Genomic DNA, 18,629 nt, shown 5'->3' on the forward strand with positions numbered 1-18,629 from the left:
TCCTCAAAACAAGAGCAGTATCCACAAAAACTCCCTGTGGTTATTTTGCCATTAACTAAAACAGACTGTAAGCATCTTTCTGTCAGTGAATGTCAGCAGACTTAAGAATTAGCAGAGTAGCAGAAACAGCAGCAGTTCTACAGAATAGCAAGGAAAACTTCAGCAAAATAAGAAGGCAGTAATATACTATGGAAAGTACTAATCGCCTGGAAAGGAATTCATAGCAACACATTTGCCACAGCAGGAAAACTCCTTACCAAGAAAAAACACAGGAACTTTGATGTTCAAAAGCCCTCTATTCTAGCCAGATGCATTCACAGATTGCTAGGAAGTGAGAAAACGGAACAGATATTTCATCAAATTAAGTAAACCAGATGAGTTACTTACAGACTTGTAGTGTGGGCAATTTGGAGGGGGTGGGAGAAGCACTGGGAAGGAAGTATGACAAAATGTTAACTGAGAAAAGATTCTGACAGAATGATCACTATGCATGAAGTGGCTGAAAACAGAAAATACAGCAAAAAGCAGAGAAATCAGCCCAGCAATGCTTGAGAGAACAAAGGCTTTATTCTGCTTCATGTACACATAGCAGCTAACACACCAGATATTCTAATTCTTGAATATGCATTAAGCTTCCAGTGCTTATCCCTCCCATGCATCTAATAGCATAATGGTCTCCAGGAACATTAGAAATTAGGAAAAAAGCAGATTCTTTGCTGGTGTGACAGGCTGCACATCAAGCATGCCTTTGGTATTAAGTGGTTTTCCATGCTTGAAACTATTCCCTTTTCCATGGTCATTCTCCTCAAAGTAAGTGAACTGTTTATTTGTTACAAAGACTTTCAAAGTCAAATAAATAGCCTAAGCAATAAGTGTAAAATCAGATTGATAGCTTTGTCTCTTAAAAAAAAAAACAACCAACAGAAAAAGAAAAAACCCACATCTTTCTACTGCTTTAATTTGGAAGAACTTACGTGCTTCAGATACACCTGATACAAAATGTAAATTATTGCAAATAAGATGTAAAGAAACATTCTTTAATTTACTGACAGATGTGCAAGTTCTGGAACAGACAAGACATCCACTTTCTAAAAATACCACTAGTTCCAAGTGTTTCAATAAGGTGTATGGAAGTAGCCTGAAAGATCAATGTTTGCACTATAGTTCTACTGTGTTGTACCTCCACCAAAAGTTAGCAGCTCCTTGAAGTTACTTATTGTAGCAAAACTGGAAGATTCCTCCTTGGAGATGAGATTAACTGTTGGCTGAAAAGGTTGAATCCATTTCATTTCAGATCCTGTCCAGAGAATCTTCAAAGATGGTTACAGTAATTTAAATAAGGGTGTGATTTTTAATTGGGCACTAACTCTGGATCAGTGCTCCCTTCTGTTTTGCTCCAGTCATTCAGCCTCTAAATGCCCAAACAGCTGTACAGACCAACAACCACACATCTTCATTTAGATTTGAAAAATTCACTTCCATCCAGAAAGCACAATTTCATCACAAAGCTGCTGATTTTAACAGCTAAGTAAGAATACGGTGTTTCTAATACCAGAATAGGAAGCCTCCAGGAATGCTTTGAAGTCTTTCAACATTGGCAACAAGTATCTTGAAAAACAAACAAAAAACAGCATCAGCTGTTTCAGCGCCTTTGAGAACACTTCAGAACTCATTTACTTTGGTCAGTTATCACCCATGGCATTATGCAGAAGATTCTAGACACGGCACCCTTTGTCAGATTGTTCAATCAGGATTTTTGACCAATGTTCCCAGACAACATTTCCAAGACAGCACCCACCACAGTGTTCCAGCCAAATGCCAACATAGGCGGCTGTAGCTACCTACAGATGTTTTTCATGGCCACAATACATTCTTCCCCTTCCTGAACCAGCAGCTCGCACCCCTAGCCACTGCAAGCCACTCCAGCAGTGGATGTAGATACACACAGATCAGGTACGGCAAGTCCGTGAGCTTCTTTGGCATATCCATGCTGTTACACCCCCCTTCCAAATTCTGAACCCAATTACCATTTCAGTTGTCTGCTGAAGAGATAGAGATCTTAATTAAATTTCACCAGGCTGCGTAAAATCAAGCAACTGAAGGCAGCCAATAGCGGGCTGAAGAAAACAGCAGCATAAGCTTACATTATTGGACATCACAGATTTATTACTGGAAGAATCTTTATAAATACTTGAATCGTTCCATGATGTCCTTAAGGCTGAGGACACATATCAACAGGAAACTTAACATCAACTTTGTCAGTAAGTAGTTTTACAGCTGACATTTGTATCTTTGTATTTCACCCCATTTTGTTCTCACTCTCTGCCACTACACCTGCAATTCTGCTCCTGCACAGAACCTCATAGATGCAGACACCAGAAAAAGCAATCATGAAACTGATGGCATCCCAGGCTGTTTCACTCCACTGCACTCAGTCAAGACTTTTTCCATCCCTTACAGCCAAGCCTATTACCAGCATTGTTAGACAAAGGCTAAGAATTTTGGTACTGTTGCAACATCTCTTCTTACAGAATAATGTTTTCATATCCACTCCTGTTTATTTTAAGAACTTTTAAATGGTTTCTTCTGCTTTTCAACCACTTCTAAAGTTGTGCATTTCTCCAGATCTGCCATACGATTCATGCACTCTTCCCATCAATCTCTCCTTTCAAAGTGCACTTGAAAACCCCCGTATAATGAGAAATACACCACACAGAATCAATATTAGCTAGTGCTTTAGGGCATGGCTTCTCTTTAAGCAATGCCAATGCTCCAAATAACTTGACTCCCGTCTGAATAATTCACTCAGTACTCCACAATTTGCAAAATAATTTCTTTCTAAAATGCCACATATATACAATCACAGAAAACAACAGACTGGACAGGACCTCAGAGGGTGTCTACTCAACCTCTCGCTCAAAACAGAGTCAGTTCTAGTAAGTAATTACACATCCACAGCTACAGTAGAGGAATATATTTACAGACGTGCTACTGTGAAGCCAGTACTTCACATTTGTACCACTTTTGTTCACTTTTAATTTTGTTATGTTAGTCAAAAAATAAATCCATCTTAGAGTAACTTCTGCACTAACTGTGGGCACTAACTGTGGGCACAGAGTTCTTGCCCTGTTCCAACTCTGAACAGTATGCACCTTTAACGCAGCAAAAAGTAGAACAGTAGAATACAGAGAAGACCTTGCCATCACAATTCTAGTGTGGATTTACCTCTGCAGCATTGTATTGGCACCAGGCTACCAGTCTAACTAAATGCAATTCTGCTGCAGGAGCCAAATTACTTCTGCCACTTGCTTCAGCAGACAAGCTTCCCCCGAAGGCAGGGAACTTGCACAGTTTCAGTTACAACTGGTTGATGCTTCTCAGTCACCAACCTGGTATGTCTGAAAGTATTAAACAGTTGTTGATCACTGACCAAGCCGATACACTGTTTACATAGACGTCTTAGCTGTACATACTAAAATGCTTCTAAGATGTATTACTTTCACAAACAAACAAAAAAAGCACAAAAACAAAACACTACAATGGTAGATAGAAAGGTGACAGGATGGTTATATCGTGTCAGACCATAACTATATCTTGTCCTTGTCTCTATGGGTAGCTTCAGAAGTGCACAGGAACAAAACAAGTACTGATAACTTTTCCTCAAAATACTCTTCCAGTTTCCACTAATTAGCAGCTCAAAGGCTTCCTGAATCCTGAGATAACTTCTCTAATATTTAACACCCAAGTTGGATTTTTCCTCCAGGAATCTGTCGAGTTGTTCACTGGCCTCAGGTAAACTTGGCAGCACCTTGTACTTTGCTGCTGCAACGACAACCTAAGTAAAGAGTGTATCAAACAGCACTCACCTGTTCTTGATGTGTCTGCTAAACACCAACATCAGTGCCACCACTGCAGCAATCAGCTACCAACTCTGCGCACACTGAGTTAGTTCATCAAGGTCAGCATGCAGCAACCAGTTTCTAGACCTGACCTGGCAACAGTCTCAACACAGATATCTAAAGGTCCTTATGTGCTACAGACTGCAGACTTCCCAGCTTTTTCTTCTTTAAATGGATCAATGTGACATTGTAATTTTAATGCTAAGCACCTGAAAGTATGAGCTACATGAAATGTGCAGACACACTTCCTCTCTCTATTCCAAATTCTCCATAAAAGCATTCCCAAGTGACTACCGCTTGGAACAAAGTGAACTTACTCTGCAGTACGTAAGTGCAGATTCCATTTCTACTAAAAAGTAGAGATAAAAGTAATATTTCCCATGACTTTTCTTTAATGTGAACTTTGAGGGAGATATTTTACTCTGAATCACTTATAGAACAAATGAGGTTTATATAGCACTGGCATGCTTAGAAACATTTCCTTTGCTGACTTGCCCAGTCTGGAAACAACTTCTGCATTCTTCTGAAGAAACTGACACTGCTGCAGCCTTCCCATGTACAAAGGAGCTGGAAGAATGCTGTATGAGATGGATGACTGATGTTACTGGTCACTGCTGATAAAAACTGAACTCTGGTTCTGGTAAGTAATTACACATCCACAGCTACGGTAAAGGAATATATTTACAGATACACTGCTGCAAAGCCAACAGTTCACATTTGTGCTACTTTCACTCATTTGTAATTTTGTTGTGTTAGTCAAAAAATAAATCCATCCTGGAGTAACTTCTGCACTAACCGTGAATTAAGAGGCAATCATTACTCGCAGACTCAAAACCAGAATATCTTTATCTCAATGTCATGACCTCAAAACAACACAGGATATGTTATGCTTACAGCATGCTACCAATCAATATTACTTCATTGTTGTTTTTTTTTTTTTTTAAAGCTCCTACAGGATAACTTTCAGATTGATCAGGACTAAAAACACACACAATATGCAACCCTTCTCTAATTACATTCAAACTCTTGATAGCATTAGCTTTTCTAATTAGTCCTGTAGTGTTCTACATTTAGTCCCACCCCTAAACCTAACATGACAAAAAATCCTAAACATCACCCCAGCATATTTATATTTATAAGTAAGCTTTGAATTTGAATTTCTTCAGCTACAGAGCAGGAACAAATTTATAATAGCAGTATATGATTAAAGAATACCACAAGTTGCAATTTCACTCAGTTTGAGAAGCAAGAAACAGATAGAGCACATATTCAGAAAATAATTATTTACTTGGCATTTTGAAAGGTGTCATTTTCTACTTAAGGCATTCAATTTCCCTTGTTGCTGTACAGAGCTAACCAAAAAAGATAAAAAAACAAACACTAGATCACCAGTGTATACTTACATACATTGGTTAACTGTATTGATGAGCCTTAACGTCCATGACTATAACAATATCCCAAAAGAGGAACCTCAGGTTCTGAACCAGGAGTACCAGTACGCTGTGATTAAGTAGGTCACTTTTACTTTATGAAACTACCAAGAAAAAAGTAGGGTGCTTTTTTTTTTTTTTTTTTTTTCCTTTCTTGAGACCTGTGTATATATGAATATATTTGAAATACAATTACCTTTATGTGAAAGATTTCCAAACACAACACAGCATAAAGAGGGCCAGGCTCTAATTTATTCAACAGAAGGCCGCAACGTCAAACATTTGTTACTTGGCTTCTTCTCCCTGCACTTTCTCCCGCTGCCTTTACCTTCTATGCAACTTCCTCTTATTGTCCACTTATTCTCGGTAGTTTCGCCATAACTTGTTTCTGACTTTTTTTTATGAACCCGGTGGACGCCGCATCCTCTGCCCCCAGCTGCAGTCCATCAGCCCATGCCGGGCAGCACAAAGGAAGTTTTCCCAGGCCCACTGGCAGCGCTGAGGCGCTGGGCCAGGCCCCAGGAGCCCCAAACCCCGCGGGCAGAGAGCCACTGGCGGTTACTTCACCCCCCCGCCCGCCTCTTCCCTTCGGGATACTTCGCAGACCATCCATCCCCACCACCCGCTCACCGCACGACGAACTCTCACAAACAGCGCCGAGCTTCTCTTCCACCCTCAGCTCCGTCCCAAAGTAACACCGCGCAGGCAGCCAACAAGAGCTGCTATCGGGGGCTCCGTACCCGCGCTCCCGCAGCCCCCAACCGTCCCGACCGCCGCCACCCCCTGCGGGAAGCCCCGCGCTCACGGGAACGCCGGCTGCGCCCGCACCGCTCCGCCGCAGGCCCCTATCGACGGGGCAGCGCCGCCAGCCGCGTTCGGACCCGCCAGGACAGCGGACGGCGCCGCGCCGAGGCCGAGGGTCGCGGGGCCGCGACCCCCGAGGCGTGAGGAGCGAGAAGCGGGAGGGCGCGGAGCGGAGCCGCGTCCCGCCACCCACCTCGCAGCAGCGCCGCCGCCCCACGGCCATTCCGCTTCCTGCCCCCGCCGCCAGGCTGCAGGCTGCACGCTCCCCGCTCGTCGCCCCCCTCTCGCAGCGCCGCCGCCGCCACCGCGCGCCCACTTCCGGCCCCGGCCCCCACCGCTGGAGCGCAGCAGGGGCGGGGAGAGGGGCGGGGCTTCGCTGTAAGGAGATGGGCGGGGCGCGCCCGGACACCGCCTCACCTGCTCCCCTCTGGATGGCTGCTGGCTCACGGGCGCTCCGCACGAACGCTCCTGCCAGCCATTCAGTAACTCCCAGTCAGCGGGTACCGCCTCAAATAGTCCGGTCCCATTTACTAAGGAGACTTCGTACACTAAGTTCCAAACAATACAAAACACCTGATTAAACACAGAAGACGAGTGAAAAGCATCCACTTAGAACCTACCACATTAGAGAATCCATCACGAAGAAAACGTGCGTTGATCTGTTCAGCATGAGTACAAGGCAGCTATCTTATCTGGCAATTTCAACCAGACCATGACAATTCAATATAGTAAGTGCACCATAACATCATTTGCCACTGGGGCAAATAGGAACCACAGAAGTAGCAAAAAGGAAGATGATTTGGTCCCTTCTGTTGACTACTGCAGACTTTCAGACCATCTCCATGCTTGTTTACCAGAGAATCTTCTGAGGCATTTCTTGGGAAATTAATAGGAATTTTTCCATGTACTTAGCATGTATTTTAAAATTTCAGCTCAACCTTCTTAGCGATCCTTTATTCAATATATTTACACATTCTTAGGGTACTTCTCATGAAGCAGCCACTAATTTTCTACAGACAAACTGAATACACCGTTCTCTTGCTTACACTCCTTAAACTGAAGAGCAACCCCAATGCCAGCACTGTTGGCCCTGCTTCCATAGCTCCTATGACAGCTACACCACACGCACAGTTGTGCTCCAGAAGCAGCACCAGCCAGCCCTCAGAAACAGCTGTCCAATATCAGATGGCAAGCAGCAGTGTTCCCCACAGCTTAGCTTTTAGTGATGGGGAGGGAAAACAGTTCTGCTTCCAGAGAGAGAACTGCCCGGCCCTGGGAGCCTGGCTTCTAGGAAGAAGGACGCTACCCCCAGCTGAGTCAATACAGGGAACAATGGCATAGCCTGCAGACTGCCTTCTCAGTGGGTAATTACAGACTGCACATCACCGCATGAGAGCGCGACGTCAGCTTGAAAGTATTTCTTACACAGGAAGTTACTAATATGTGGCTGTACACACAGTGCACAAGGTGCATGTCCCAGCAGTCTCACTATCTTGTTACTATGTATGTTTTCTGATACACTGTTCCAGTGTCATAGTTGGCCTGGGAGTTTTCAGGAGCTTAGTGACCATAACATCTGGTACAGAAGAAAGCAGTAAAAAAAATCCATATAATGTTACTGACATTCTTACTGATATTTAAATGATATATTACAGGCAGAATAAACATGAGGACATTTGTTCAAATGTTTGGAGAATAAGTGCTGTGCCCACTGCCCTTCATACTCAGACTTCACAAAAGAACTCCAATGTAACACATGCAAAAAGCAAATCACCTTGTGTAAATAACCAGACTAATGCTGAGATTAACTGGCAATCTCATAAACTGCAGCTGGCAGATGCCTTTTAAAACAATTTCTAGGATAAAGAAGTTTTATGTGTATCCAGATTAAAAGGCCAACTACATGCAATGAAAACATAAACAAATGCTTTGGCAAAGACAACATATGGAAGTACAAACATCTTTCAAAAGAAAGTTGCCTTCGTTTTCATCTCAGCCTGAAACACATTTACGTAAGCCTCCCAAATTTAACAGATGAATGCCTCAATATAACTACTGGAACTCCTACTTGCCCTTCACTAATTGGAAGCAATAAACTTGGTGTCTATTGTTAGAGCATCCTTTCTGAGAATGAGAAATTGTTAGTAGAAGCATGGGAATTTTAATAGGACACATGAGCTTCCTCTGCAAATAGGAAGAGCGTATCCCAGCAAGGAAAAAATCTCTTAGCAGATTGCATTTTGCATACCAGAACATGCTGCTTACTTTATGCACATCTATTCCAAGGAAATTCCCAAATGTTTGTTCATCAGGGTGGGAATGCAGCATGAAGTTCACCCGCATCCTGTTGCACACTCTCGTTAGCACAGACCACATCAGGGCTTCTCACTGCCTCCCAGAGCAGTCTAGGGCAATGGCACTGCACAGCCCACAGCTGCATTTCAGCCCTACACTCCATCCTAAAGCACTCAGCTTCAACACCACAGTTCCCATGCGAGTCAAGGAAACCCTGGGCAGTTGTCACAGGTGGCAAACTGTAGCTTTTCTTGGGTCTGTGGTTCTGAAAAGCCTCATGGCCTGTGACTTGTAAGGACAGAGTAGTTTAGGAACTTAGGTTTGAAAGAAAAAGGCATATCCATGAAATACCCTAACTCAGACCATGCAGGAATTGAAAATTACTCATCTAGATTTCTTGAAAAGCAGCCTAACATTAGAGTCATAAAGCTATGGCATCAGGTGATGTGTGAATTCAAAGCTAAACAATATAATCTTTAATCATTTTTCATTAATGATGCAAACAAATAAATTGTTTTAAAATATACTTAGAAACCATTAGCTTGAACTGCTACAGCAATCTACCACTTTCCAGTAGTCAAGACAGCTAAAGTTCTAACATCACCAAGGTGACTACAGCTCTTAAAAACAAGAAGTTTCAACCACTACTTGTGGAATCTCCGGTAGTTTTTAATCAAAATTTTAGCCGTAATTTTTTTTTGTCTGTACACTTATTTCTCTTCTCTAAAACCAGCAGAGGGAGACAGGTTCTTTTCTACTCCTAAAGAAAGGAAAATACATTTTCTGTGAAAACATGCCTTCTGAGCATTCAGCATAATTTCCTACATTAGTCTCACAAAGCTTTTTCTTGGCAATTTTGGACTTTGTTATCAATCCTCATTTTGCTTGCTCTGAGTGTTTATTCAAGCTTAAACACCTACTACTTACTGTTGAATTAACACCTCCAGATGCAAGTTACCAATATTTAGTTGTGGAGATCTTCCAGTGAGAAACAGGATATCAGTGTTGGCAATGAAAGAAAAAACAACTTTGGCCATTGTTATGTTTTTATTGTTTCACTGTTATGCAACAGTTCCAGGTTTTCACTCTGCAGGTCCACATACAGCTTCCAAAAGCCACAAAATTATTTCAGCTACATACACGAGTTACTTTTAAGATCAAACAACATTCTCATCTGCAACCAGAAAAAAACATGCTAAAAATTTTTAGCAGAAGGACAATCTTCAGATAACTTCTTTGGAAATAGGTCCTGTTTCAGTAAGTGAAGATTTGGGTACAAGCAGCCAAAATACTATTGCTAATAACACTATTTAACACAGAAAATTTGTTAAGTCCCACACAATTTAAACATCTCTACAGCAGTGGGTCAGGGCAGGCATTTCAAATTCCTAGAAAACAAGTTCATATTTACACAATTTTTAAGGAAATTATATCCAGAAGAGCTGCTGGACCAGGGAACTGAAGAACAGAAGATTCCCTAAACTTCACTACCATCTTCACTGCTAATATTTTGTGATTTTATTTTACATATAGAAGAAATTATACAAAATAGTTTTGGATAGGAATGACTGATCAACTGTACATATGCACATATGTACATGCATATGTACATATGCACAACTGGTATCATTTGAAAGCTTTAAATAGAAATAAGCTTCTGAACCTTCTTAAAATGGAGTGCAGGTTACAAAACACATGCAGAATCTGTGACAATGCTGCAACATGCTCTGCAGGTACCATGGGATAGTTTACAGTATACAATGGCAAGGACAATTAATGTAAGCATGACGCCAGAATAACCTGAGGGCAAAACTGTGGACAACAGGATGCATACCTGGGAACAGCTACCAGTCCTTGAGTAAAGGTAATAGAGGTAATTGGGAAGACTTGTGGCAAATCAGGTATTTAAAATCCCAATTACAGCAAGTCATGCTTAATCAGATATCCAAAGACAGAGGATGATAAAGCTTCATACCAACTACTTGCTAGAACTGCCCTGTGTCAAAGAATTAAAAGAAAATAAAATCAGCAACAGATGTAGAAATTCTACAGCACGAGACTTCCACAGTGATCTCTGGCAGATTATCATGAGAAAGGCTACTCTTGTCTTCCCCATCTGCCCAAACCCTGACACAAACTAACTGCATGAGGCTCCCTGTAGTAACCCCACGTTCATTACTAACATGACTTCACAGTTCTTTAAAGCATTGTAAGTGAAATATTCTACCCTTAGGAAAGAATGAACAATTGTTTTTGCCATAGACTTGTTCATAATCACACAGTATATAACACTGAAGAAACTGCCGTATCAAAGGCATTCAGTGAGCTCAGCTTTCATATTTCTGTCCCAGTCTGATTCTGTTATGGGCTTGGCCCTTAATCATTGTATTTTGGTGTACAATTTTTTTTGTAGTTTCCACAGGGGAAGTTAAGTTCACAATGTGCTTCCTGGAGGACATCAGTAAAACTGGTTACCAGGTTAAAGCTCAATGATTCAAACTCAAGATTTTATCTAATGGATGCTGGAAGCAGTGGAAGTAATTCAAATTGCTCGAAATCATTGCCAAGGTGCTTTAGTTGGTAAATAGCATCTCATGCTTAGGAATTATGGTTATGTAAGAGTAGGGTACTGCATACAAGAGAACACATTATTTAGTACATATACACATTATTACTGCTTGCATTTGTTGCTTACATTAACACACAGAAAGGCATCCATGCATCCAAAGGACAAAACTGAATATTGTTTTAATGAAACTGATCTCTGAGTTCAGTGGAAGACTTTTTAGATAGGACAGCAGTAGTTAGCACCCAGCAGACAAGTGAACAGTATTAATACACATTGCAACTCACCTGAACAACTTAAGACAGAGTGTGCACGTGGGAGAAGAAAGTGTGTGTTTATGAATTTTTATGAATTCACCTGCTCACTGAGAACTTCAAGGACTGCTCATGAGCATATCACACACAGTCTCATTATTAACTCTGTCTTCATAGATGCTCCTCACCTGTCAGAATAATCCTACTAAATCTATAAGGAATCTTATCAGGACCAGGTTTATCTGGATGAGGAGCTACAAGATATGGTTTAGTAGCTTGTAGCAGCAATGGTGATGGGTGGACAGTTGGACTAGATGACCCTGTAGGACCTTTCCAACCTTCTGATTCTATGAACCCAAGTATGGGTGTACAGAACACATTATGAAAAAATTCACCTTCCAAGAAGTCAGTTGGAGAAATCACCTGGTCATCAAGTCTCAGGATCTACAGTCACTCCTCTACAATGTGACACACCAGGTCATTAAAAAAAAAAAAAAATACAGCATTCATCCTAATTAAGAGCAGTACTTGAGCAGTACTGAAGCACTTGCAAACCTAGTATTAGCATTAAGAAAACTACTTATTTTCTAAGTATAAATGTAATACTAATTTCTAAATAGCAACAGACCTTTCCTTGAGAAACACAGTGAAGAGTAGCTGAAGGATATGAATGAGAACACAGATAAGAGTATGGCATTTCAGTGTAGTGGCAAAGACTAATTCTGACTACAATACCTTATATGCTACAGTGCAGCAAGTATTCAAGTTAATGCATGTGTTTGGTGAAAGTATGGAGCAGTGCAAATGGTTTTCCATTAAAACAGAAAAACCTTTTGCTTTAAAACAAATACTGCTTCCAATAGAATATTTCCATTAGAATGCCTGCTCCATAGAGTAGAAATACCTCATCATGCCAGGAGTGACATTACTGCAGCATTAATGCAGAAAATCAAGATCATGCTTATGTTTTTCCTTTAGCCTCATTTGCAGAAGAGCCTGAAAAGAATAAAATTACCTTTGCGTTAGTCCTCTAGAATCAAATGGTGAATCTACCTGCAGCATTTTGGCACCCCCTAAAGGTACCAGGCTGAATCTTTGACCTGTGAGAGACTATTAAAATGCCAACCTAATTAACAGCTAGAGTCTCCAGCTATTTGTTTACACTCTGTTAGCGAAGCCATCCTGTTTTTCCTAGTTTCATATAATTAGGAACAAGTCCAACTATGGTCCTCAAATTATTATTATCTTTCTTAACCTCCTACCTGATATTAAAAGCCCTCCAAAATCTGCAAGGTCTAAGTGAGAAAAGTCATTTTTTCCTTCTAGAAACAAGTAGCCTTTCTAGATTTGAAATTTAAATTAAGACTAACATGCCCAGAGAAGCTGTAATTGCCCTCTCCCTGGAGATGCCCAAGACCAGGTTGGAGGGGGTCCTGGACAGCCTGATCTAGTGATTGGCAACCATCCCACGGCAGTGGAATAAGAACTGGATGGGCTTTAAGGTCCCTCCCAGCCCAACTCATTCTATGATTACAGAACAGCCATGTCATGTGGTGAAGTATTACACATTTATTTGCTGCTACTACACTTTCTAAAGCAGCAGAAAATATGCAGTACTGATGACCACCGATCTTTCTCTGGTTAAAAGAAACTTTAATACTTTCTTCTAAAGTCAAATAGAAGTGGAATTTTTTTCAAGCCCCAAAATACAAAAAAAAACAAACAAACCAAAAACATAGAAGCTATCATCTTCCTAGGCTCCTAGAGAACTCCCGAGATGGCTTTGATTATGCATACAGTATTTTCTTGCAGCTTCCACTGAAGTGCTAGGACACAGATTTGAAAGGGTTTTGTTGCTGCCCTGAAATTATTGCTATCACAGAACCCACATTTTGGAATAGTCAGGCTAAAATCCTACTCTCAATTCTATATTTTTCCTTAATACCACAGTTTCATGAGTTCTGTAGTCATCATACAACATTCTAAGAAAAATGGCAGATAGCCTGACAGCTGTAGAGGACTTACATTGAAAGCAGTTAAGGATCCTTCTTTAATCTGGTTTTAATGAAAAATAAGCTTCACACATTTTCTATTTGCACTAAAATGAACAGGGTTATCTCACTACTAAGACTACCTGGAAGTCTGGAATCAGTTACATGCAATCTCAAAAATCATTGTATTGCTTTCAGAGAAGGGAGAAAAAAAACCAAAGTACTAGAGCAAAAAAACAAACTGTTTCTGTGACATCACATATTAGAAACTAGTTTGTTAATATTACATGTACATGTGTGCTAGCACCTCTGCAAATAAAGGACTTGAAAGACAGACACTGCTTGCCTAATAGCAAAAAGCAGACAGATGTGATGACAGAGGTGGAGCTTGTACTGAAAGCTTTTTTTTTTTTATTAAACCCATGCTTAAGCTGCATGTCACTCTGTAACCATTAAGCACTGGGAATAAAAGCTTTGGGCTACTGCTATAAATTAGGATTTACAAAGATCTATTATTGGCTTTAAAAATCCCCAAGCAATTAAATAACTCGATGGTGAGTAGTACTAACCTTTAGTGATATCACTAAAGTCAAAACATTTTAACGCACAGAAGACATCAATTCTTGCCTAAAACTTGAGTCTTATGAGGAACTCTATGTTTGCAGTCATTACTAAAAAGGCAGCTTGAAAGAATGTTCCTTTCAAAGTATTTGCAGGGCCTGCATGTGTTCTTTTGCACAAGTAGTTTTGAGGAGAGGCTGAGAGAAGCTAGATATGAAAAGGTTTCGTTGCTAGGTAAGCCTGCTGATCCTACAGTAATGAGGCAACTAAACTTGAACAGTCTCCTAGATGAAGTCATACAACTGCGGCATGCGATTGCCAAAAAAGCTCTGATAACACAGCAGATGCCACTTGTTCAGGCAAACCAGTTTGTCTTGCTAACAAAAGCTTTTACACTGCACATTACATTTTAGTTGGTGGAGAGCACAGCATATGGAAGGGCAGTGCTGTGAGAATTAGGCCAGAAAAAGTAACAAAGGAAGTAAACCCCAGAAGAACTGTCACTGAATTCTACTCCATTTCATAAGTCAGCATGTCTCACAAACATTCCTATCAGTTCTACCCTTCACAAGTGTAAACATTTCCAGTAGTTGCAACAGTTTCCATGAAGACAGACAGCATTAGCTATCTTTATTCCAACATCAACACCAGAAAAGTAAGCAGCCCTTAACTGACCTTTCTAGGAAGCTCTTAGGCATTGGGTCACAGTGCAATTCTCTGTCTTAAACTGTATCCACCAACTGGGAATAAAGTTTCTAGTTTCTTGTTTCCCCGTGTGGTGCTTGGTCCACAATGTAGAATAACTTCTTTGCTTCAGAAGTTACAAAACTCTTGGCTTGACTGTCACCTATCTCACACAATAAATATGAATAGCAACTACTGTAAAATATTTTGTATTTAAACCGTAAGCAGAAACAGTGTGTAAGTCATAACAGCATGATGGCTACTTAGTTGCATAATTGATTTGCTATTGGTCTTCCAACAATTAGTTGGAAGAACGTGCAGCAACTCTGGTTTTCCATCCATAAAATGTTTTCCATACCCTTTCCTTCCAAATGCCCATCTGCAACCCACCTGGGTCACAGAACTTTTCATCCAATCTGATATATTCAGTAAAATGACCAGTTTGATGCCAAAGGCAATGCCTGTACAGGCTGTGCCTTCTGAAATAAAGATCAACCTATACAAAGAAATGCCATACTGCTCTGTCCTTTTGCCTGCTCCAGGATATGTAGCTTTTTTTTGAGTAAGATTATTACGATTTATTTTCATTCATCTACAGTAAGTACAAGTCTGCATCTTCATTTTCTAAACATACAGCTTGGCAGAAAAAAATAATTACATACCATGCTTTTTCAAATATTCTCACCCAGTCAGATTTTTATGAGTATTTTTTAAGGCAAGGAAAAATATCTGTAGCGCAGCATTATACGTGTTGGAATTGACAAAGAATAAAGACTGACAGTTGATGAAGTACAACCTATGAGAGGTAAAGAGTGAAACTACTTTTAAAATATTTGTGTGTTTAGCTAGAGTTTATGCACATCAATGAAAAACACTCTGCCACACCTTCTGCAAAAATCCCTTTTTAAAGTTTCATCAGAGAATTGGTTTCCCTTTCTATAACCAAGTCACTGCTGCCACAGATTATTCACACTTCTTGCTCACAATACTGCTACTGAAGAGCTAGCATTTCATTTCTAATGCAGACAAAATGTTTCCTGATGGATCCGACCCAACACAGGATGGAGCAAACCATATCCTCCCCTTCAAATTTCCTCAGCAAGTTTTTCAGGAACAAGATAATGCAGAGGCCCAGCAAGGACACCAACAATACTTTTTGCTAAAGCGTGTTCATTTTTTCCCCCAGTGTGAGGAAGCATACAGTTACAGTTTAATTCATTGTTATGAGAACACCAATTCATTTCTTTCAACTCCCAAAACCACAGAACAGTGCTGACAAACATGCACGTCAATTTCCAGGGTAGCCAGAAGAAACAACAGACAAAAAGGGGCTCGCTTTATGGTATGGAATGCCTGGAAAAATTAAGGAAGCAGCCAGGAGACCACAAATACTCCTATTATGGTTTCAGAGGAAGATTGAGTCTTCAGCTCATTCCCAGTGGAATAACAGCAGGTAAAAACAAATAGGCTGCAGACACACAGAGGACTGGGAAATGCTTCTGCACAAGCATGGCTGCAGCGTACAAAAATGAAAGGTGGCAAATTCTGGTTTAAATCCTCAGCTTCCTTACTCCCTGAAAAACACTCTTAATGCAGACTTTCACCTGCATGCTAGCTCACACTTGTGCTTCCATTCACTGCTCATGAGTGTGCACTCACACTGATCCCTCTTTACATTCACACACAACTCCCACGAGTGCATTTGCAGACACACACTCAGTCCTGCTATCATATGCACGTGCACACACGTACTTACTAACACAACTGCACCTCCTCGCACTCAGAGGTGCTTCTCCCCCTCTTTTGGGATTTTCTTACTAAAGCAACTGCTCATTCTTCAGCTAAGCATTTTGTATGCTTAACAACAACCTGAAGTTCTGCCAATGGCACTTCTTATTTTGCTTGTACTTCAATACATCAGGGTCTAAACACCGTTAATTTAAAAGCTGATAGAAAATGAAGACCTTTGGTTTGCATGATTCATAATGCAATGTAATAGAACTTTCCACCTGTAAGAGTAGAACTGTACTTTGCACAAAACACGTAGGAAAGTGAAGAGTGTGTGCTGAACTTTAATCTCAGACACATTAGACCCTACCACATCTTTCTCAGCAAAGCAGTTAAAAAGCTTATACTTTAACTCTGATTTACCACCCAGTCCATACAGCAGGATAATTTCACAGAGCAGACATGTCAAACCAGCAAAACACTCATAGCACATACTTCAGAATCTGTCACCCAACCGTTTATTTGATGGCCTTTTTTCTTGTATTATGAGAAACTGTGAACGTGTCTATGTAACTACAGCATGCCGTTCATTACACAGGATCAGACCTGCAAGCCTTATTTCAGATTCTGTGACAGGAAAGAAGTAAATATCAAGGACAGACTTTTTAAAAATGCATACTATAATCTTGCAAATATCTGGAAGGCATTCAGATGTTGCCTGATCCTCAGGTGCTACTCACCTCTACTATGCCTGTATTATATGAACTGCAGATGATTCGAAAGTTTAAGAATGCACCAAGAATTAAAAAAAATAGATTTTCTGGTGATGGGAAATTTATACCACTTCTTGTTCAGCATTAGACTGGTACGAGATATGTATTTTGCATATGCTTAACTACAATCAATTTGTTCTATTTTCTAGCGTTTCCGTTAAAGGAAATCAGAAGCCCCAGAAGAGCTGTAAATGACACACTTCTTTCTGCAACCACAGCAGCCTACCTTTGACTTCTTTTTTCTATTGCTATTCATTATTATCTCATCTCATTTCCAAGCCACCCTCTATTCTGTTGTGAGCAGCAAAATAACTTGCATTACCTCAGATGTCTTACCTCCTTAAGCAAGGTACCATTCCTCTTCTGTCTTCTTCACAGTTTTCTTACATCACCATAGGACGGAAGCTATCCTCACGCACTGTACTAGTATTCATGTTTTTTCCTCTATTTCTAAAGAAATTAGACTTATTTTTTGCCTCCAAACTTAGCTCCCTTCCTCAATTTACTTTGTTCTTTTCTTCAGAATATGTTATAGGTCTTGCCTCAGTCCTACGCATAAATATTTTGGAGACGAGTCTGTAACCATTTCTCTGATCACATTGCATTGCAGTACCATGCATTTTTACCAGGTTTTAGTTAATGTGTTTGTAGATAATCTTCCTCTACAACACAAAAGCTGTCTCTTTTCAATTAGTATAATGGTAAAATAGTGAAGGAAGCCATTTTTCTCTTACTCCTAACCCATAAGCCCCGAGTCACTGACTGACTTGTTTAGAAATACATCTTCTATAATTTTGATAGAAATGCAAGGGGATACTCAGAAGTAGGCATGGACCTAAACAAACACAAGTTTTGCTGTACCAAGGCACGAATGTTGTCTGTTCCCAGATAAAGTCATTTGACCGGCAAGTTTCTGTGCAAGAGTTGCTGGATTTAAAACAGATGCATCTAATTAAGCATTTATAAAACACATCCAATTACAACAGTAGCCTCATGAATCAGACTAATATTTTTGTTCTAGAGTAGCCCCATATTACAATTCAGTAAATAAAATTTTATGTCATGAAAATATTTATCCTCCTCCTTTCCAACTCTACATTCATAGAACTTTCCTTTACACTTACAATACACAGAAACAGACAAAATCTTACATTTTTCATTTTAAACTCTAAAAGCCAGTCTGAAAGTGAATATATTGCACAACAAAATCCGCAGCAGAAGGACAACTCAGCACAAGCCCAAGAATGGACAAGCAGAAGATGACATAACATAGGATGGGCGTAGATTTACAAAATTCCATAAAGATGTCTAATTCTGTGCCTGAGCTGTTCAGCACCTAAAATAAAGGGGTCCTAGAGTTCCTGCTCCTGATAAATACAGTAATGAGGACAACTCATCTTTATTGTATTTTTTTTTTCCCCTTAGTGCTAGAGGATGGATTTCATCCCCACCTCTCCAAAGTCTAACAAAACGCTCCTCAGGAGATGCAATAAATACATTATTGATACATGTAATTTAGTGATAACACCAAAGCAGGTTGAAGAGGCCTCTAATGACTAACCAGAACAACTCACCTAGTAATTTGTTCCAATTAATCACATGACATAACCAGAAGCAGATCCACCAAGACCAAACTGCAGGCAC

General features: G+C 40.3%; 1 protein-coding gene across 3 annotated transcripts in view; it reads right to left on the bottom strand.

Moving 5' to 3' along the window:
- Positions 1 to 18,629, bottom strand: part of PIK3C2A (phosphatidylinositol-4-phosphate 3-kinase catalytic subunit type 2 alpha) — a 60,816-nt gene that overhangs the window by 41,887 nt on the left and 300 nt on the right. For 2 of the 3 annotated variants that reach the window (XM_048947774.1, XM_048947770.1), the window contains exon 1: positions 6,327 to 6,454. The exons of the other annotated variant lie outside the window; for it this stretch is intronic. The gene's annotated coding sequence lies outside the window, so the exon portion shown is untranslated. Of the gene's footprint in view, positions 1 to 6,326; positions 6,455 to 18,629 lie in introns of those variants that run through there. 3 annotated transcript variants of the gene reach the window in all.

Source organism: Lagopus muta, chromosome 6, assembly GCF_023343835.1.
Source record: "Lagopus muta isolate bLagMut1 chromosome 6, bLagMut1 primary, whole genome shotgun sequence".
Taxonomy (NCBI): Eukaryota; Metazoa; Chordata; class Aves; order Galliformes; family Phasianidae; genus Lagopus; species Lagopus muta.